Source organism: Anabrus simplex, chromosome 2 (genome assembly GCF_040414725.1).
Source record: "Anabrus simplex isolate iqAnaSimp1 chromosome 2, ASM4041472v1, whole genome shotgun sequence".
In the NCBI taxonomy this organism is placed as follows: domain Eukaryota; kingdom Metazoa; phylum Arthropoda; class Insecta; order Orthoptera; family Tettigoniidae; genus Anabrus; species Anabrus simplex.
The window spans coordinates 654,407,598-654,429,753 of record NC_090266.1 but is presented as its reverse complement, the minus strand read 5'-3'; the positions used below and the strand labels follow the sequence as shown (position 1 = coordinate 654,429,753).

The 22,156-nt window shown below is 38.5% G+C and overlaps 1 protein-coding gene across 5 annotated transcripts in view; it reads right to left on the bottom strand.

Moving 5' to 3' along the window:
* Window positions 1–17,997, bottom strand: part of AdipoR (adiponectin receptor) — a 229,473-nt gene extending 211,476 nt beyond the window's left edge. Inside the window, exons 1-2 of one of the 5 annotated variants that reach the window (XM_067141149.2) lie at window positions 17,798–17,997; window positions 11,677–11,744 (exon numbers count right to left, since the gene is read on the bottom strand). The gene's annotated coding sequence lies outside the window, so the exon portion shown is untranslated. Of the gene's footprint in view, window positions 1–11,676; window positions 11,745–17,302; window positions 17,447–17,797 lie in introns of those variants that run through there. The other 4 variants (XM_068226238.1, XM_067141148.2, XM_067141150.2 and 1 more) reach the window with 4 other exon arrangements.
* Window positions 17,998–22,156: the final 4,159 nt, after the last annotated feature.

Sequence of the window (22,156 nt, the reverse complement as noted above, 5' to 3'; positions counted from 1 at the left end):
GAGAGGTAAGATTTACGTTTGTTATAAACATGTTCATGAAGTAACTAAAAATCTAATATATTGATAAAAACATATGCAGTTCTTTGTTGAATAGGACTTGTTTGATTGTACTATAGTAAAAGAAGGTGGCTTGAAACCGTAGTCAGTAATAGATGTCTAATACATAGTGGAAGGCATAAAATATCAGTTCTATGAGAATATACATTACATTCAATTGATACTAAAAACTAGTGGATTCATAGGTAGTACATATAAAATGTTCAATGAAATAACTAAAGATCTAATAAAATGATAAACACATATGTAGTTCTTTGTTGATTAGGACGTCGTATGATTGTACGGCTTAAAGCCGTAGTCATTAATAGATGTCTAATACATAGTGGAAGGCATATGAAATCAATTCAATGAGAATATATAATACAATCAGTTGATACATAAAAACTGGTAGATTCATAATCATCAAACACATTTTTTGAATGTCTTTAACCAGATGCCTGGTAAAATAATAAGGTTTTTGATAATGACTGAGGATGCCTCACAGTAGGAGACGAAACATGTCTCATCTGAATAATGTTTTAAAGTAAATACCAACATCTTGTAATGTATTGAATAGGTGGAAATAATCAAAAAATATTATCCTATATTACAGTTTTTGCAAGCACACAGCCGCACGGCCAACTCGCCCAGTGTTAAAATTGTTAATAAAGTTTAATGTCTTACTACAAATCAAGCATTTTGCCATTCCATTGCACTCGGTAAAAAATATAACGTGCTATTGAAAGGTCATACCACAACTAGCGAGTAACGAAGTATTGTCAGCGTGTCCACTGCCGCTTGTTATGAAGCAAGGGTGAGGAAGCAACTGATAGCAGCTGAAGATCTCACTCACCACATCCCTGCATGGGTAAGAGCTAATCTGTCATCATCCCTCTTCAAGGACAAGACTTTGTGACGCTGCGGCATCTGACGGAAACTGGCTGAACTACCAGGACTAGAATTCGGCCGACACTCGGAAGTCAATAAGCAGAGCTTTATTAAAATCACGGTTAAATATATAAAGAATCCCTAATTTTGAAGTATGTTAAAGTAGCCGCTTAGAGAAAAAAATTAACTTCCCTACGGTATAGTTTGCTTCTAATTTGAACACCATCTTGACTTAAAACAAGTTTAGGAAAACCGCAGTTCAGAGCTCAATTTCATATGGAGATTCGTTGTTTTAAATACCATTTTATAACTATACTTGCATTTCTTTTTAAAATGCTTTTACACTAATGAGAAGTGTATCACAGACTACCGTACGCTATAAAAACAAAATAATTTTACCTTGTTCCGTTTCTTTATAGAAACTCTTACAAACTTTTGACCCATGTTACAACAACTACTGAGCTGGTGGCCGGCCGTTCCAGCTCCGGCCGCCTCTTCAGACAGATGAGCGGTAAATAATATTAAATGCTTAGTAATAAAGGTAATCACCGAGATGTGATAATTTAATGGTGATGACTGTTTAAAATGACATTTAGCTATTTCGCTTTTCGTCGCACTGACTCAGATAGGTCCTATGGCGACGATGGGATAGGGAAGGACTAGGGATGGGAAGGAAGCGGCCGTGGCCTTAAGGTACAGCCCCAGCATTTTCTTGGTGTGAAAATGGGAAACCACGGAAAACCATCTTCAGAGCTGCCGACAGTGGGATTCGAACGCACTATCTCCCGGATGCAAGCTCACAACTACGCGCTCCTAACCGCACGGCCGACTCGCCTGGTAAAACTGACATTTAGGGAAAGATTTGAAACGTGAAGTGTGCTCTAAATTGTGATATATTTGCTGGTGGAATAAACATTAGGAGTTGATGTCTCTGTAGGATTTGTAATGGAAGAGCACTTATGCAACGTGATGGTGATGATTATCACCATATTGCAACTTCAAGTGAAATTAAATGTGTATTTATTCACACTCAACTAGTTAGATGTTATGCCACTATCCTACCCTCATGATATTTGGATTCTAATGCATATTTAACGGAAGTTTAGCTAACTTTTCTTCGAAATGGATTTCATGGGACATTGTTGAATTTATGACAGTAGATCTGTCCAGTGACTTATATTCAATTCTGTCACCACTCCACAGATAGTTTATTAATTAGAGGTATATCTATGTTCAACAATGATAATGTGTGCCATTTTTACTCAAAAATCATAAATTTAGAGAAATTCATGGCTGCATAACGAAGAGCATAAAAGCGTGCGACTGATTTTTATGTGCTATATTTCTTGCTGATTCGTTATTTTGTGCCACATTAATGTATTTTTGTGATATTTGAAATTGATTTGTCATGTGTTCTGCCATAGATGTTTTCATTTTGGCAGTGAACAAGCCTTTGATTACTTTGGAAAGAGTGTTACTGTTATTTATTTTGAACATTGTGCCAATTAAAGGAAAATGATAATTCCCTAATTTAAACTTTTATAGTTTGAGCAATATCCGAGATAGCAAGATTGTAATACGAGGGCAGATCGAAAAGTAACTCAATTTCTTTTCTCCCCTGGTATTGCAGCTGGAATGTTGAAATTTCACGACGATATAGTTTGAAGTTTGCTCTATAGAGGGTATTTTGTTTTCATGTGCAGCTCTAACTAGAATAAGAATATTTATTCACCACTGATCATTTACATGAAATAGGTTTTCTCATCCAATACTACAGTATTATTTCTACTATCTATATACAGTTATTGAAAGTCAATATTAACAGTTTTCATTTCTAAGAATTCCTTGTACGTGTAACAAAGGCTTTTCAGTCTATCAAACACACAGCAAATACAATGTAAATTATAACACTATAAACATACCTGTAAAATACACACTAACATACAAAGAATGGCATGTTTCGTTCTACAAGAACATCCTCAGATTCTATCAAATCACTTAAAAACAATCTTATATATGTACAGTGTTGTTTACGTAGCATAAACTTGTCAATGATAGAGAGTTTAGTGATAACATGAAACAGCAATGACAAAAATAAAAATATATACAAGTATTAATATAATGAAAACTTACGTACTTATCTAGACTGCCGATGTTAAGTCCGTTGTCACCAAACACTATTTCAGGACACGTCCTGACAAGTTTACGCTACGAAAACAATACTGTACATATATAAGATTGTTTTTAAGTGATTTGATAGAATCTGAGGATGTTCTTGTAGAACGAAACATGTCATTCTTTGTATGTTAGTGTGTATTTTACAGGTATGTTTATAGTGTTATAATTTACATTGTATTTGCTGTGTGTTTGACAGACTGAAAAGCATTTGTTACATTTAACTAAGTCAACACTGGAAAACATGGCTTCATTCTTAACAACAAAAATTCCTTTACATCATACAATGGATTTTCCGACATACAGTTATACAGTTTTCTTTTGAAATTATTGATGGACACATCCTGTGCAGAGAATGGTAATTTATTAACAAATATTATACTATTTACTTTATGTGAGTTGCCTGTTTTCACAAGTCTATATCTTGGGACATCAATATTACCCTTATTATGAGTATTGGGTTGATGGATGTTTTCCCTGATGGTAAATTCATTCAGGTGGTTTTTAACATACAATAATGAGATAAAAATATGTAGATTTATAACTGTTAATATTTTAAGACTGATAAAAAGGGGACGACAGTGCTCAGAAGAACCAGCTTTATGGTTAGTCCACACCAAAATTAATAAACTCTGTTAACGAAACAAAGTTAATAAACAATGTTAACGGAAACATTTCTCAAGATGTTAATAAACTTTTCTTAACAAACCTCTAACATTGTGCCCACACCAAATAAACTTTTGTTAACAAACTTCTTTAACATTGTGTCCACACCAAAATATCTGTTTGTGAGGTTACAATGGATAGGAAGAAGAAAATACAGCTGCAGCTTTCATTATTTTAATGAGTGCAATTAGAGAAAAACGCAGATGCAAAGTGTGGCAAAGAAAAATGTTGGAAAAGCATTTAGAATCAAGTTTGGAGAGGACACTTAGGCCTATGTCAGAACTTTCAATTCATGATGCAGCAGGCTTTCAAAACTTTCTAAGAATGTCCCCACAAGACTTTCTGTTCTTGTTGACAGTAATGGGTCTGAAATTGCAAAAAATGACACAAATTTATCGGAATGTCATCTACATTAATGTTAGGCTAAGTATAACTTGATTCCTAGCGACTGGTGACTCCTACCAAGGATCATCTAAGAGTGTAAGAGAAATACTCCTACACTTCACTTATGTATTTGTATGGTGTATACGAGTTGCTTGCAATTCAAAAGTCGATTTCGAAAAATTAAAAAAAGTATTGTATTCCGCGCTAAGAATTTCCGTGTTCTAATTGTGTCTTTGCGCATGTGCCAACCGAAATGTTAACGAAAACACGAAATTATAATGAAAAGTTTCATTCACAAAAAAAAAAAATTTTGTTTATCAACATGCTCGAAAAGTTAATGAACACGCTATTTTGTTTATTAACATACAGAAATGTTCATGAACATTGTTCATTAACAATGTTTATTAACAAAGTTAACGAAAACATCTTGGTGTGGACGCACCTTTACACATTATACGAACAAGCTTCTTCTGTATTAGCAATACATTATGGACATAAGATGAATGTCCCCACAATAGCAACCCATATGAAATATGGGACTGGAAAAGTCCAAAATATGCCATTCTCAAATAGTCTGCTGTTACTAATTCCGTCAATTTCCACATAAGATATGAGACCCGTGATACCTTTTTACAGACATGATTGACATGTACTTCCCAGCTTAATTTGGTATCAGTATGAATACCCAGTAGCTTGACTGACAATTTCTATATTACTGGACAATCCTAACAGAATATGTTGGGTTTTATTCTCGTTGCAGAGTAGTTCATTAGATGAAAACCATTTCACTGCAGTCCTAAGAGCTTCCTGCGACATCTCTTGCAGATTTAATACGTCCTGATGCATGTTGATTATTGTTGTGTCATCTGCATATGATACAACTGATTGTGACATAACATTTTGTTGTAGGTCATTAACAGCCACATTAAAGAGAAATGGGCCAAGTACAGACCCTTGTGGAATGCCTGTAATAACATCTTTCAATGTGGAATATCTATTTCTAATTGCAACAAACTGGCATCTGTTACTTAAATACATCTTAATTACATCCAAAGCAGGACTATTTATGGCATAATACTGAAGTTTTCCCAACAAAATGTCATGATCTATACAGTCAAATGCTTTACTCAAATCACATAAAACCAGAGAAACCATTTTCCTATTTTCAAAGGCTGTTGAAGTTTGATTGACAATTTCCAGAACTGCAGAGGTAGTACTTTTAGCCCGTCGGAATCCATATTGATTACCAGACAACAGCGCATGATTTTCAAAAGTACAGTAGTTACTAAGTTGACTATAAATAACCGATTCAATTATTTTCGATAATATAGGAGTAATTGAGACTGCACGGTAATTTTGGGGAAGATGTTTCTCACCACTTTTGAAGAGAAGCCTGAACTACGAAACAATCACGGCACGCATATTAATGTCATCCACGTGTGAAGAGCAGCAAAGTATAGTTCAATATTTGTGAGCCAATGGGCATACACAGAGAGAAATTCACAGGAAAATGCACGGCGTGTGGAAAAGACTGTCAGGACCGTAGCTATGTCTCTAGGTGTGTGCATTCTTCCAAGAGGGCCGTGTGAACCTTAGTGATCCGCCACGCTCCGGGCGAGTGGTAACAGCTTCGAGAGCGACCAGTAACAGTTTCAACTAGGCAGAATGTCCACGGCTTTGAGGCAGCAATTTTGAACGACCGGCGTGTGTACCTGCGAACCTTATTGTAGATGTTCAACCTTTCCTATTGTGCGGTGTACAACATTGTTCACGACACGTTGAAATTCCGTGAAGTTAGTGCTCCCTGGGTGCCTAAGAATCTGACATACAACCACATGGGCCAGCAAATGATAAGCATGGATCACTTAACGCATTACAACGCAGAACGACTCATCACTGGTGACGAGTTGTGGACATACCACTCCACACCCGAAACCAAGCAGGCCTGTATGGAATGGAAACATGCTGGTTCCCCAGTACAAAAAATATTCAAAGTGACTCAATCTGCTACGAAAGTGCTTGTAATGACAATGTTCTGGGAGATGTTTGGTATGTTGTTGGACTTTGCTGAACACGGCATCACTGTGAATGTTGCAGCCTACATTAAAACTTTGGTTAAATTGCGTTGTGCCCTTTGTGACAAATGATGTCAGTATCAAAGTTAATGACAATGCCCCTCCCCATGGTGCTGCACCTGTTCGTGAGAAACTCGCCAAATTTGAGTGGGAGGTGTTCCAGCCTCCACCATACAGTCTGGACCTTGCACCGTCAAACTTTCATCTGTTTTGTCAAATGAAGATATTCCTGGCCAGCCAACACTATGCGACAGATGCGGAAGTGAAATCAGCTGTCTGCAGATGGCTATACTCCAACCAAACGGACTTCTGCGAACAGGGGATATTGAAACGATGGGAGAAATGTGATGAGAAACTTTGTGACTATGTAGAAAAGTAGGTGCAAGGTCATTTGCGATTTGTATTGTTTTGGTACATATTAACTTTTTGGAAAAAAAGTGTGTTACTTTCCGATCTGCCCTCGTACAATCTAACAGAAAGACAACTAAATACAATTCAAAGGCAATGCAGATAAGGAGTAATTGAAACTCATGAGTGTACTAAATATTGATTTAACAAGATTAATTGCAACTCGATTAAGATATAGTCAAGATTATTGACAAACTTAGATGACGCTGTAAATGACTACATTAACGACAGATTAAGATGAATTTAAGTCTTGAATAGATCAACTGAGTAAACAACAGCAATCAAAGAACGTATCTCTAATAAATTTGATATTCAATGAGATCCTCGTGAGACTTAGATCAATTTGTAATTTACAAAGAGCACTAGGAAAGTTTTGCAATGTGAGTGAACGCTTCAGACCTTTTCAAAATAATTTCCACCACACTCAATACACTTCTCCATACGTCAAAACCAGTCACTGAATCAACTCTGCCACTTTTCTTCGGTTACATTTTCACACTCTTGATCCCATGCTGCCAGAAGCTCCTCGTCGGATGCGAAACGCTGCCCTTTCATCTTCATTTCTGGGAAGAGTGCGAAGTCACATGGGGCAAGATCAGGACTGTATGGAGGGTGATCAAGCAGTCAACCCTGATATGGCAACAAAATCCATTGTTACATTAGCATGATGTGCTGGAGCATTGTTGTGAAGCAAGAGTCAAGTGTTGAGCCGTGACCTTGGACGAAGTTGCTTGAGAGCCTGGATGACCTGATGCAGACAAGTCTCACTGTACCACTTCGCAGTGACTGTCCTTTGTGTTTCTAGCACAACCCGAGTCAGGATGCCGCGTTTAGTGAAGAATACTGCAGTCATCCTTTTTCTCACCGACCTTGACTTTCGCACAGTCACAGAAGTACCCTATCTTCAAACAGCCACACCTTGTTCTGGGATTTTGTTCGGACATTGTAATAATAAAGCCAAGTTTCATCACCTGTAATGATGCTATTGACGTTACATGGTTCCATTTTCGAACTGTTTTAGCATTTTTCAGCACCATTTCACTTGATGTGCCCTTTGTTCCTCTGAAAGTGAATGGGGCACCCAAAGGGATCAAACCTTTCTAACATGGAGATGGTCATGTAGAATTGAATGAATAGCTGGTGCAGGGATGTGAAGGGTCTCTTCTACCGCCTTTCTTGCTGCAACATTTTCCTCACAGCTTCAATGTTTTCCTCAGTCACTGATTCAGATGGTCGCCCAGAACGAGGGTAGTCTTCAACCCCAAAATTTCCCCCCTGGAACTCTTTGTACCAGCGGAAAACTGTTGTCCGATGTGAACAGTTTTTCCCCAGCACAGGAGTAATTTCCTCCAGGCACTGGTCAACAGTTAATCCACGAGCAAAACTGAAGCGGATAATTGCGCAATATTAACCTTTAGACCACACCGACATCTTAACTTGCTTTCAATCCCACTGCTTGGTAACAACTGGTGTGAAGGTTGCGCCTTGCTGTCTTCTAGACCAGTTTTCACCCCTCACCATAACAGGGGAGTCCAGCCAACCATTTTTGCATATTGCAAAACTTTCCTAGTGCCCTCTGTATTAAGTTATTAATAAAATGTTGTAAATATTTTATTGGAAAATCATTAATTTCAACTCAATCCAATCTTAGTGGATATTTGAACTCGTTGCAAGCCTGAAAGTTTATTACAAGCATCACTCAAGATTAAAAGTTGATGTGACGATTAGTCTTATTTCGTCAGAATTATAGGTATATAAATATATAAAATTTCTACTCAAAATAAGGTCCACCTAGTCAATACTTGCCAATTACTATTATAAAAATACCTAAAACATCAGTACAGGTTTCGACTCGTCATTAGGCCATCTTCAGCTATTAAACACAAAAAAAGTAATTTAGCTAAACAGTTATTAAAAGTGAATTGTCAAAACAAAAATACAGAATTATAGGTTCATTTTGATCTACTTCCGCAAACGTGGATATTAATTTATTTAAACTTCACTTTCCACTTCACGAAGTAATCTAGATTATCTTATTTGTTTTTAGATTGTCATGGAGTGAGCGAAGTCTTTGTCCTCGCACATGATATTCTATACATAAATTGCAAACCCATTTGACTGGTGAGTTATTTATGTCCTGTTCATTCTGTCACTATGTCCTCAAATATAGGGTTGGCACACAAGCTGTCCACTCCTAGAGATCCTCATCTTCGCTGACCGAGTTAAACCGGATTAACTGGGACAATGGTAATAAGCTTCCAAATAAGGATATTAGTCCCTTCAGTTCACTCACCACAGCCCTAAAAAATCTGCTGAGTAACTTTCTATAATAACGAAGAATACATGAAGTGCTGGTAATAATGCTATTATTAACTTGTAAACCTTAATATCATGCAAATAGCTATAATACATGTGTGATGTGTCACTGGATATGTACTTACTGTCAATACCTCCTTTATAGTTTATTTTCTCTCTTGTAAATATTGATTATTGGTAATTGAGCTATTATTAACTTTCAAACATTCTGAATATTATTTTGTTTCTTGTAACTAATAATATTATTATTAATTACTACTAATATATGCTGTTCTAATGTCAAGATACTTATTTAAAAATTGTTCATCATTGTACATAGACATAGCCAACTACAGTTACAAGCCGGAGTCATGTAAGTTTGGCAACGTGCAGAAGAGGCCAAGGTGGAAGCGCGGGAGCTATCCATGTATTTTTGTGTGTAGAGAACTTCGTCTTGTGTTTAGTTTTATTTTTCGCGGATATGTTCGAGTAAATTAACAAGGTAAGTGATTGAATAAGCATACGTAGAACCTATTATCGAAATATGTGAAGGCGCAGCAGAGCTGAGCAGCTTGACAGATTCAATCCTGACTCAGTCCGGTGGTATTTGAAGATGCTCAAGTACATTAGCCTTGTGTCGGTAGATTTACTGGCACTAAAAGAACTACTACGGGACAAAATTCTGGCATCCTGGCAGCGCTCAAACACCGTAAAAGTTGTTACTGGGAGTTTAAATCAATAACATAATTATTTGTGAAGGCACAGACTGAATTTGTATCGTAGCAACTATAGCATAAAAAATGTTTTGTTACCTCGTTGAGATTTCCTTCAGACGAGTAATTAAAACAAAAATGGATTTCTCCTTTAAACGGGATAACTGGGGAACCTGGGAAGGATTCAGTCGTGTGAACAAAACATTTCACAGACGCACGTTGTTCAACAGGGGATACAATTTGTGATAGTACACTAATTAGCTTCTTCCTAATGCATGTCCCATTATTTTCCCAAATGTTTGGGAGCATATGGTTTCAACAAATTCTCATATTCTAACGTGGGAGAAATTCTTCAGCAGGGATATTTAGTGCGAGCTTTTCCGTTAATTTGTAAATTACTGAGCTCCAGAAAGTTCCACCATTACTCTGTTTTGTATATGCTTCAGTTTCATATTTTGCTGTCTGAGTAAATATTATTACTCAATGTATTAAATAGCGAGAAAATGCTTCAGTATGTTGTGCTACAGGTGCGAGGTGAACGGCTCCAACATGTTTTTGGCCTAAGAGTTTGTCAAGAATTTTTAATACATTTCTTCGTACACATTCAACACCTAACACGACTAGCAGTGGCTCTTGTATAATTTAATAAATATTCATTTAGTTGAGACCAACAGCTACACATGTCATTTCTTTTACCATCACCTGGTAACTTTTTTTTTGCTAGTGGCTTTATGTCGCATCGACACAGATAGGTCTTATGGTGATGATGGGATAGGAAAGGGCTAGGAGTTGGAAGGAAGCAGCCATGGCCTTAAGGTACAGCGCCAGCATTTGCCTGGTATGAAAATGGGAAACCACAGAGAACCATCTTCAGGGCTGCCGACAGCGAGATTCGAACCCACTATCTCCCGGATGCAAGCTCACAGCAGGGCACCCCTGACTGCATGGCCAAACATTTGGATGAAAAGGAGCTATTTAATAAGAAACTGTCGGTGGCGTGAAAAACTGTGGAATGCAACTACGGAATTGTATCGCACAATGAGAATATTGCACAAAGCAACAGAAACGTCCTGGAACTGCAGAAGCTTTTGTTAAAGCTATTTGATTTCTCCATAATACAGTAATTGATCGAGAGAATAAACAATTGACATTGCAGAGATCCCATCCTCCAATCACCTCCGAGTTCAAACTTCAGAGAGGTGGGTTAGTGGTGTCATCAGATTGTGTTATGCGTTTGCGTAACAGTGACAGGAATATTTACCTTGTTGGTATCTGAAGACTAGAAGGAAGACAACCTGGATTGTGAAAATCAAAGAATTTCTCTGCTCTCTATCCAGAGCTGCTTTAAGAAGAGATCAAAATCAATAGTTCTGGTTTGAACATGGTCATTGTGGGCGCGGCAATAACGGCCTGATACTGTTTATTGTCTATGTTTTCCCATGTCATATTAAATAATTATAGAAAACAGATGAAGAACAAGAGTTATATCAGCAGTGAGGATAATAACATTAAACGGAGAAAGCTGTCAACGCTCCAAAGTGATTGAGCTTGTGAGTACTGTTCTTAAAGAGTTTTGTTTTTAACGTAAAATGTGTATTTCTAACTTCAGTGAATTAATTTACTGATTTGTGTGTGTTTCTTAGTATCATTTTACGAAGAGTATGCATTTATCATAATTACCGTGATGGTCTAAATGTAGTGAACACAGGTGAAGTAATTCAAAGTCTTACACGCCCCCTTTTCTCACGGCCTCCACTTGACAGGTAGGTACAGCGTTGCCAAGCATACCTTCCGGCTTTAACTGTAGATGGCTCCGACATAGATCATTGTTAATTTTAAGGAATCAAGTGACAATTCCTGTACTGTTGGCATATTTCATAATATGTAATTATGCAGTCTATGGAAGCAGATGAATGAATATTCCTTCACATTACCATTGTTTGATATTGCATAGCAGAGTTAAGACATTATCTTTAAGTGGAAGGTAAGTATTTGTATAAGTATTTGATGAACTGTTCAGCAGAACTCTTGATTACCCATTATCTCCTGTGGTCTAGGTTGTGACATCTAGTCCTGGTCCAGTTGACAGTAGTACATTCATTGTCTAGAAAAAATTGAGCAGACTCTTAAACAGACAAATTGGTGTCAAACTTTGCATACCTCAACCTATGCTTTAGTCTTTAGTAATTAAATATTTCCAGTCTGATACATTAATATATCTGTTGTGGGCTGCAATAGCGGCACAACTAAAAAAATATGAATTTGGAATTTATGCACTCTCCATCATCAGTAGCAGTGATTGGGAATTACAAGTGGGGGGCAAAAGAATGAAGGGGAAAAAAAAGTACCCAGGTTTGTGGGATACAGCAGCCGGAGAGGGGGGTAAACATAAAATGTTAAGAAAGAAGCTACAAAATGGTAAACTTTTGGTGCCCTCTGAGTGAATTTTGACAGTGAGGTAAAGGTTGAGTGTTTACCAATTTAAGTGCGGTAATAAGTTTTTTGAGCTAATGATTCATCAAAGCAAACAACGTACTCAGAGCACTCTTTTAAGTCATTTCACAGACTTTCTTTAAAATACGGGGCTATTCCATTATTTATAACATAGGTAGCCTTAGTCTTACCCATAGTAGAGTTTTGAGCAATTTTACTGTCTGAGAACATTGTTTTGAATGCTGCTGAAGTTTCATCACAAGTGTTGAGAAACATCCTTCCAGTGACAACCTGGGGAGCCCACATGACTTCAGCCGATATAATATCTTTATTCACACTGCAAGTCTTTAAACTCCTTTGACATGTTCCTGGCACTACTAATTCCTTTGTAGCTGTGGATGTAGTGCTAACTCTTGGCTGCATATCTTCAAGTGGAGATGAAGTAGAGGTATTCTTTGCAAAGAAAGATACTGTTGGCTGGGAAGACTTAGCTTTCATGTATTTTATATGAGTAGGTCCTTTAGCATGAGAAGTGACTGCTTGTTTACCATATTTCCAAGTTTGAATGATTCACAACACACTTCACAATATGCTGAAGTTGCATCATTTACCAATATGTCCAACCAACCACTCAGTTCGGGAAACACTTTACTGCTAGCGAAAGTTTATTAACCCTCCAAGTGCTATCGTCTCACTGTGAGACGATTCAGAACCCAGCTCAAGTGCTATCATCTCGCAGTGAGACGATTCGTACAATCAGTATAACAATCGATTTTATGAATATTCTCGTTGCGAAATGAAATTATCTATCTGGTAGGCAGTGCAAGTTGGTCTTTTGTTGGGGAAGGTAAGCAGTAAGTGGCGATTTTGTCACCTGTGAACTGGTCTTTGTTTACGTCTACTCAAAATGTCCAGCTGCTTCAAGCGTTTGAAGATTATTGTTTGCTAACCAATTTGTGAAAACTGTGTGCCTGATTTACTCTATTTTAATTGGTTTATTTTAGTTTAGTGATCATTATAATAAAAACATGAGTGAACTAAGTGGTTCAAGTGCAATTAGAGAAGCATTTGAGGAGCTTGGGAGTGATGAAAGTGAAGACTACATTGGTAATGTAGATGATTTTTCTGATGATTTATCATTAGATGACTTTCCTTCTGGAAGAGGGGAAGAATATGACCCTAATTTAGATAACCACGACTATAGTGATGCGTCAAGTAGTGATGTAGACAACCCAAACGTGCTAACCATACCAGGCACATCTAGACCTAATGACCCACCACAACAGACTCTCTCCGAGTCTTTTTACCTGTGACCTTTTTATAATTCATTAAAGTTTGTTATTATATGTCGTGCTTGTAATGAAATTTGGCACATTTTGTATATCTTGGAATTTAATTTCAGATAATGTATTATTCACACACTTTTTAGTGATAGAATTTTAATAATAATAATAATAATAATAATAATAATGTTAATGTTATTTGTTTTACGTCCCACTAACTACATTTACGGTCTTCGGAGACGCCGAGGTGCCAGAATTTAGTCCCGCAGGAGTTATTTTACGTGCCAGTAAATCTACCAACACAAGGCTGTCGTATTTGAGCACCTTGAAATACCACCGGACTGAGCCAGGATCGAGCCTGCCAAGTTAGGGTTAGAAGGCCAGCGCCTTAACCGTCTGAGCCACTCAGCCTGGCAAATAGATTTTTGTACCGGTTTGAGGAGTAAGGAGGGAGCACTGCCGGTTGCGGTAATACTGCCAACTGAATGGAAATGAAATTGAATTGAATCGATAATATGATCGATAGATATGAATTTTCTAAACTTTTATTATCTTACGCCAACAACTGTGTCACACACAATATATATTACATAACATTTCTCGATGCGAAACTTGTTCCTAGCATGAATTCTATAGTTTGGCTTTGCTGTGTAAACAACAACAGTACGAGTACGTAAAGTGTACGCCAGATGTCGCACAGCTATCGCAAGCGATTCTTAGTTTGTGTTTCAAAGGTTGCCAATAGGAATCTTGAAGATAACAGGTCGACCGATTCAGCACTGGGGTGTAAATCTATCACTAAAAAGTGTGCGTACAATAGTGCCTGTGACCGACCTCAAAAATTGGAATACCTTTTGATTTAAAAAGAAAAAATTATGACTAATCATCCATTATACTTTTACTGGATATTTGTAAGTAAAACAACCTACAATTATCTTATTCTCCAATTCTTCCTGAACAACTTGATATATAATATGTCATATGTAGTTACCAATTTGTATTTTTTATCATTCTTTTTAAATGTATCTGCACACTGCATTAAGAATGCTCAGCACTTAAGACTGAAACGATCAGCACTTGGAGGGTTAAATGTACACTGCTTGTTAGCCACTGTCACGAGTTTCAAAAAAGCATCCTAGAACTGAACTAAAAAAGAATAACATAAAAATGGTCGAAAGAAATTACACTAGGGCACAACAAAAATTGTAGAACTGTTACGGACTTCTTTTTTATTTTTTTTTATTTTTTCTAGGGGCTTTACGTCGCACCGACACAGATAGGTCTTATGGCGACGATGGGATGGGAAAGGCCTAGGAGTTGGAAGGAAGCGGCCGTGGCCTTAATTAAGGTACAGCCCCAGCATTTGCCTGGTGTGAAAATGGGAAACCACGGAAAACCATCTTCAGGGCTGCCGATAGTGGGATTCGAACCTACTATCTCCCGGATGCAAGCTTACAGCCGCGCGCCTCTACGCGCACGGCCAACTCGACCGGTACGGACTTCTTGTGAAAAATACCTGAAAAAGAAATTTCACAATAGCCTGGGTTTCAACACACTAGAGCAGGGCCCCTCAAATGCCCAAAATCTCACGCATGCAAATCGAGGCGCAAGAGCTCCGTGCACTGTGCATCAGTTCCGCTCGGCTCAGCTTGGACCAACGCTTCGCCTCTGGGCTACTCGGCTAAGCTCTGCTCTACTCGGCACAACTCAGCTTGGATTTGAAGCGCTACAGACCAAGTGTGGCAGAGGGAGACAGGGGGAGCGAGCGAGACATGCGTGAGGAAAGAGAGAGTAAGCGCTATTGCTCCAAATCGAGGAGTGGGGGGGTCTGCACTCTGGTCAACCAAGCGAACTTGTCTTTAGCACCGTGCACAGTGCATGCACCAGGCGCATGCACTCTGAGAGGCCCTGGACTAGAGCCTAAAAATATCCCCTCAAAACCATCATTGGGGAAGATTTCCCTGACTTTCCAGATTTTTTGTCTATTTCCTGACCAAATTTTTTCCCTGACTTCCCAGAATGTGGACACTATGTGTTTCGGTTTTAGTTCGGGAAACTATGACTGTCCACCAGTTTTTGCAAAGAGTGGTAGACGCTCTCGTCACACCCTTTATGGCCACCATAAAAAATGGCATGTTCCAGCACAATATTGCAGGAACACACACTGCGAATGAGACCAGAGAAGCTGTAAGGGATATACAGATGCCAAACTGGCCTGCCTCTACCGACTTTCCCCACCACCCCCTTGCATCGCACAAACTTGGACAGCCTTATGGTGACAATGGGACAGAATGGGCTAGGACTGGGAAGGCAGTAACCATGGCATTAACTAAGTAAGAGCCCCACCGTTTACCTCGTGTGAACAATGGGAAACCACAGAAAACCATCTTCAGGGCTGGTGACTGAGGTTTGAACCCACAATCTCCTAAATACAAGCTTACAGCTACATAGCACAAAATGCATAGCCAACTCCATTTGTTTCACCTGATTTGTCTTCCATACAGCATGTTTGGGATGCCATGGGAGGGTGTTTGTAATACCAGCCTTCAGCCTCAAATCTTTGAGAAAAGATACTATGTGCTTCAGGCATGGCGGAAAGTTAGAGATAAAATTCTAAAATTTTGATCCAGTGCCATCACAAATACGAAAGCTTATTTGTACTCAAAGTGGTGACACGTCTTACTAAAATTGGCCATTATCTTGGATGGGTCATTTCCGAAAGGAACAAACTTCCAATCATTTAATACACATTTGATGATCATCTCCACAAAATTTGGCATATGTATGAGAAGTGCTTCACACTGCAACACTTTCCATTTCTGCTAGTGTACTATCTAGCCAGGAAATTCTCCACAATTTCTTTCAGTCATGCTTGTACTTGAAGACTATTTTTTTCAGCCCATCACATGTCAGGAAGTATAAATACATGACATCTATTTCACAACCTTGGCACATTAAAAATTTCTTTTCGGGAACAATCTCAGCACTCAGACCTCCAAATTTGATAGCTAAGCTGCTGAAAGAATAGGCCTATTTCATACACAGTATTATTGTTACAATAATATAAATAACTATCAATAATACAAGAATGGTGTTATTTGACCGAGTTATGAGCAAAAATAGTCCACCTGATTTGACATTCAAAATGGAACAAATCAACAATGGTAATAAATTTATGGGGAGCTAATGACAGAAATTTATATTGGCCCACACAAGACAAAGGATATATACAACAGAACCAATCACTTTTGCTTGTGTGTAAGTAACACAAACAAGAAAAAAAATCAGCCTGATCAGTGCAATAATGACAAGGAGTCCAACACACACAAGATAAATGCCACTCATAATCACAAATTCACAACAAGTAACTTCTCAACCTTCGTGACAAATGAACGACCATACCAAAAGCGTACTTGTAAGCACAGTATTATCCGCGCACTTTTTAGTGATAGATTTTTGTACTCGTTGGAGAAGTAAGAAGGGTTCCGTTATTACTGCCAACTGAATGGAAATGAAATCTGAATTGAATCGATAATATGATCGATCAATATGAATTTTATAAACCTTTATTATTTTAAACAAACAACTGTGTCACACACACAATATTTAATACTATATAACATTTCCCGTTGCGAAACGTGTTCCTAGCATGAATTCTATAGTTTGGCTTTGCTGTGTAAACAACAACAGTACGAGTACTTAAAGTGTACGCCAGATGGCGCACAGCGATGATAAGCGATTCTTAGTTTGTGTTTCAAAGGTTGCCAATACGAATCTCGAAGATAACCAAAGTCGACCGCTTCAGCACTAGGGTGTAAATCTATCACTAAAAAGTGCGCAGATAATACTTCAGCTTCCACTCCACACAAGTTAAAACTCCTTAACACGTTATACAATACATTCTGTAAGTTAAGGCTGGACTAATGATATAGAATTTTCCCATTACCACAATGCAAATTAGTTATTTACTTTACAACAGAGTCTTGACATACACGGAACGCACGTAATCAACACAAGAATGGGCACATTCGAATAAAAAATGGCAAGCACAGCTGAGAATTCAGTATGAAAGACAAAGTCCAAGCAAAAGTTAAACGTTACGGCTATCAATTGTGTAACTCACGATTGAACTGATGTAACAGTACGATATTCATATCAGATAGGCAAAAATACCACTATGTAACCAAAACATTTGCCGTCAGTGAACACACTGAAAAGTTAGCAAATACTGGTCGAAAAACTTTCCATATTTGTGGCAAGTCCCTGTGGAGACACTGCGAATCAAACTTTGCTAGCATACAGTACTATATCAAGCTGACAAGCATATAGTCATAATAAAACGACTTGTAGAGAAAATGTCATTCTCGCACTTGCAGTACAGGAAAATAGCTCATATCTTTAAATATTAAAAACTAAGCTAAAGAAAACAGGAATCGCTAACCTGAACTTTTCCCGACTGTGCTGACTAAAATCATAAGACCATTACTTTCTCGTTTATCATACACAAGTCGTCTTTAAGGAATGAGATAATCTTCGAATAATTCAGAAGATACAAATACCACCTAAAATTTCACAACATAAGCAGCCACTAGCAACTATCCTACACTTCCCTTGGAATAAACTACAAACCAGCTGACGGATGGAAATGACATCAAAGAGTACAATTGAAAGGAAGAAAGGGCTTGTCTTGTCTTGCGGATATTTATTTGGGATTCAAAAGAAGGAAGAAAGGGGAAAATTAAAGAGAAAGAGAGAAAGTGCTAGGAACTTTGACAGAAGATGAACTACAATAAAAAGAATACTATTGGGTGTATCAAATGGTATTTTCCACCTTTCTCTCGGAATATTTAGCATTACGTTCAAGATATGAAGGTAGAAATAAAAGCCTATGGCATAAATTTGAACAGGCTAGGTGTCACTCCAAGATGCTTTCACACTTATGCATGTTCCTTACACAAATAGGTCTATATACACAGGTCAGGACACGGACACGGATGTTACGAATGTTCGTAGTGTAACTGCCATCCTCGGAGCCCAGGATGGATTCCCAGTACTGCCGGAAATTGAACAATGGTATGAGGTCAAAATGGTACATGCAGCTCATATTGCGGGTGTGCCTGAAAAAAAAAAAAAAGGATCCGCACCGCCACGGGACGACGACACGAGTATACTGTCATAATGTAATACATTGTATTACAATTCGCTTTACGTCGCATTGACACAGAACATGTATAAGGAAGAAAGCATCTTGGAGTGACACCTAGTCTGTTCAAATTTATGCCATGTTACATATGGAACCGACATTTTGGGACAGGATTTCCGTGTAGGACACATGCCAGTTTCGGATTTAAAAATTGATTTAAGAACAAAAAAGCTGTTAAAATTAGTTTTTTGACTTTAATTACATGTTATTCATAATTTTTCAATAACCTGCGAATTGTGAAATAGTGCAAATTACCGTATATATTTTGCACTCGGTTTTCGTATATTCTGAGCAGTTGCAATGGCATAAAAAACAGATTATATGACAAAATTATCATCAATTTTTCAGCCAGTACGCCTAATTTAGGGTATCTTAACATGAACAAAGTAATATAATGAACAAAGAAGTGTAAACGGTAAAAATTAAATAAGTGTATATAGGATAAGGCCTAACACAACATTAGGCTTATTATAATAAATATTAAAGCCAGCAATTTAGGCTACATTTCTATTAACAGAAAAATGCTTACATTAGTCTTCGTAGTGTAACTGCCGTCCTCGGAGCCCAGGATGGATTCCCACTACTGCCGGAAATTTAACAATGGTATGAGGTCAAAACGGTACATGCAGCTCACACATATTGCGGGTGTGCCTGAAAAAAAAAAAGAAAAGGATCCGCACCGCCACGGGACGACGACACGAGTATACTGTCATAATGTAATACATTGTATTACAATTCGCTTTACGTCGCATTGACACAGATAGGTCTTACGGCGACGATGGGAGAGGAAAGATCTAGGAGTGGAAAGAAAACGACCGTGGCTTTAAGATACATCCCCAGATTTTGGCTGGTGTGAAAAAAGGAAACCACCCAGAGCCATCCTCATGTCTGCCGACAGTGTGGTTCGAACCCACTACCTCACGAATGCAAACTGATAACTACGTAACCCAAGATCCGCAGCCGCTTGCTCGGTGATAACCATTTTATATAATAACAACAACAACAATAATAATAATAATAAATAAGTTATGCTAATTTTACCTTATTATTACTTACTTTCTTTCCTCCTAACCTGTTTGCCGTCTGGGGTTGGTTTTCCCCTCGGACTCAGCGAGGAATCCCACCTCAAAGCCAGTATTCTCGAAAGTGACACTTTGGGTCAGGGGATAAAACTGGGGAGGAGGGCCAGTACCTCGCCCAGGCGACCTCACCTGTATTGCTGAACAGAGGCCTTTCAGTGGATAAAACTGGGGAGGAGGACCTGTACCTCGCCCAGGCGACCTCACCTGCTATGCTGAACAGAGGCCTTGTGGGGGATGGTAAGATTGGAAGGGAGAGGAAAGGAAGCAGCAGTGGCCTTAAGTTACGTACCATCTCGGCATTTGCCAGGAGGAGAAGTGGAAAACCAGCCCGAGGATGGCTGAGGTGGGAATCGAACACCTTTCATACTCAGTTGACCTCCCGAGGCTGAATGGACTTCGTTGCAGCGCTCGTACCACTTTTCAAATTTTGTGGCAGAGCCGGGAATGGAAACCGGGTCTCCACGGGTGGCAGATAATCACACTAACAACTATACCACAAAAGTTAATATAATTAAACTTGGTGATTATTTATTTTTATCTAGCAAAGGTTATACTAACCTCACACAGCTGCGAATGTTCTTTGGGCTGCCACATATCACGTCGGCAATTTTGAACCCATATTGTCCTCCTGTTCTTATCTTTCGGGAATCTAAATAACTTAGTCCCTTTACATGAATGACTTCTACAAATTGGAGTGATACAATAACCCATGACAACTAAATCTCACTGCACTGTATAACACACAGTGAAGGCCTTTGGTCCCATTATGGATGCTGATGCAAAGAATTCTGGGAGTGTGACCAAACCTGTGTATATAGACCGTTGCCTACGCTATAATACAAGGCCTTGAAATGCACTAATGAAAACGGGTGCCACCTTAGTTCACCGTTCAGCCACTAGGATCGCGCTGTTGCCCCTTGTGTTCGCATGGCCGTGTATGTCTATAAGTAAATTATATCCTAAATAAAGAGAGCTGAATATTGTAGGTGTCTACAGTTTTAAAACTTTCCTACTCAGGGGCTTCTTATCGAGTTTCAAAACTTTCTCACTTCTACTTGAGTGGCTCGAAGCAATGTTGTCTAATAGAGGTCTCAGAAATTTTTGGAGTAGAAAAAGAGGTAGTTTGTCGTCTTTACACTCTCTACACTTAATTTCACTGATGAACCCGGTTTTCAGAAAAAACGTACACATTTTTAGTAACTGTCGACGGGGTAAATACTGCACAGCAGAGGTAACAAATTCCGTCATGCGCTGCAGAAGAGCCACAAACGATGATTTCGGGTATCTGAGGGCTCCTCGATCTTGAAAGCGAATAAGACACAATGTTGGACTTTCACTAGCTGGAGAAGTGTTATGTTCCAAACAGCCTTCACAGTCTGTTTGTTCTTCTGCCACACGCACTAAGTATCCTGCTACCATAGCTAGAGAAATACCAGGTATTGTAGCTGTTGAATCTGAAACAAATTAATCATATTTATGTACTAGCGAACACATAAATAAAAAAGTATTGTTCACACAGATCTGATGTAATTTACCTTGCAAGGGTTTTGCACTGATAGACATTACGTGTTCAGGAAGCTGCGGAATTTGCACATCATCGCGACTTTCATTCCTTCTATACCTTTCATCCATCCGGCACATTCTTGGTTGTGGTAAACTGGTTCGTACATTGCGGATCTTATTTTCATCCCTCAGCTCAACATTGCCATGTTTTGATGCCGCAATAATTCCTGTATGGAGCGTTGTTTCGATTGCTTTAAGGCATGACCTTGCGTCAAATGTGTCTATAGAAAAGCTCGATATCATCACTTGTTAGATTCCTCGTCAAGACATAATGGAAATTTATACTTATGAGGTATTTTACGCAGACCACAGTGGATTGGGTAGTCAAGACCAACGCCTGATACGTTTCCCTCGTGAATCTTTTCTCTTTCTCTGGATGCATTTGAATGTTCTTGATATATGACAGGAAATCATTTATTAACCAACTGAGGCGTTCATCTTCAATGCTGAAAAATGCCAGTTTGTTCTCATTCCTGGAATATTTCCCATACGAGGTGTTGCAGACATCATGGGCATCGAACCACTTCATAAAATGCTCCATGAAAGAAATTGTTTCTTTTAAACTGTTCCTGTCTTTAATGCTCTCGGGACAAACCACCTCCATACTCTTCAAACCAGCGATTGTTTCAGGGGAAAATACAATTTTGGCTCTTGCTACATTCGTTTTCTCCAAATTTGTAGGGTAAACTACTTTTCTGGTTAGTTTCCTCACCGGCTTCATAACTGGAGTTTGAAAAGACCTCTCAAATGATCGCCGGTCACTATAGCATTGTTTACAAAAAAGTCTCGTGACAAATGTTGGGATCGCACGTTTTTTATGACGTGACTGGGATGGAAACGTAGGAACAGAGGCCTAGTTTTAACAGCTGGATGTTGTATCTCATCTGTAATGCTTCCTCCACATAATGTTTCGAACATCGAAACATTTACCTGAGAATTGTCGGTCACAATT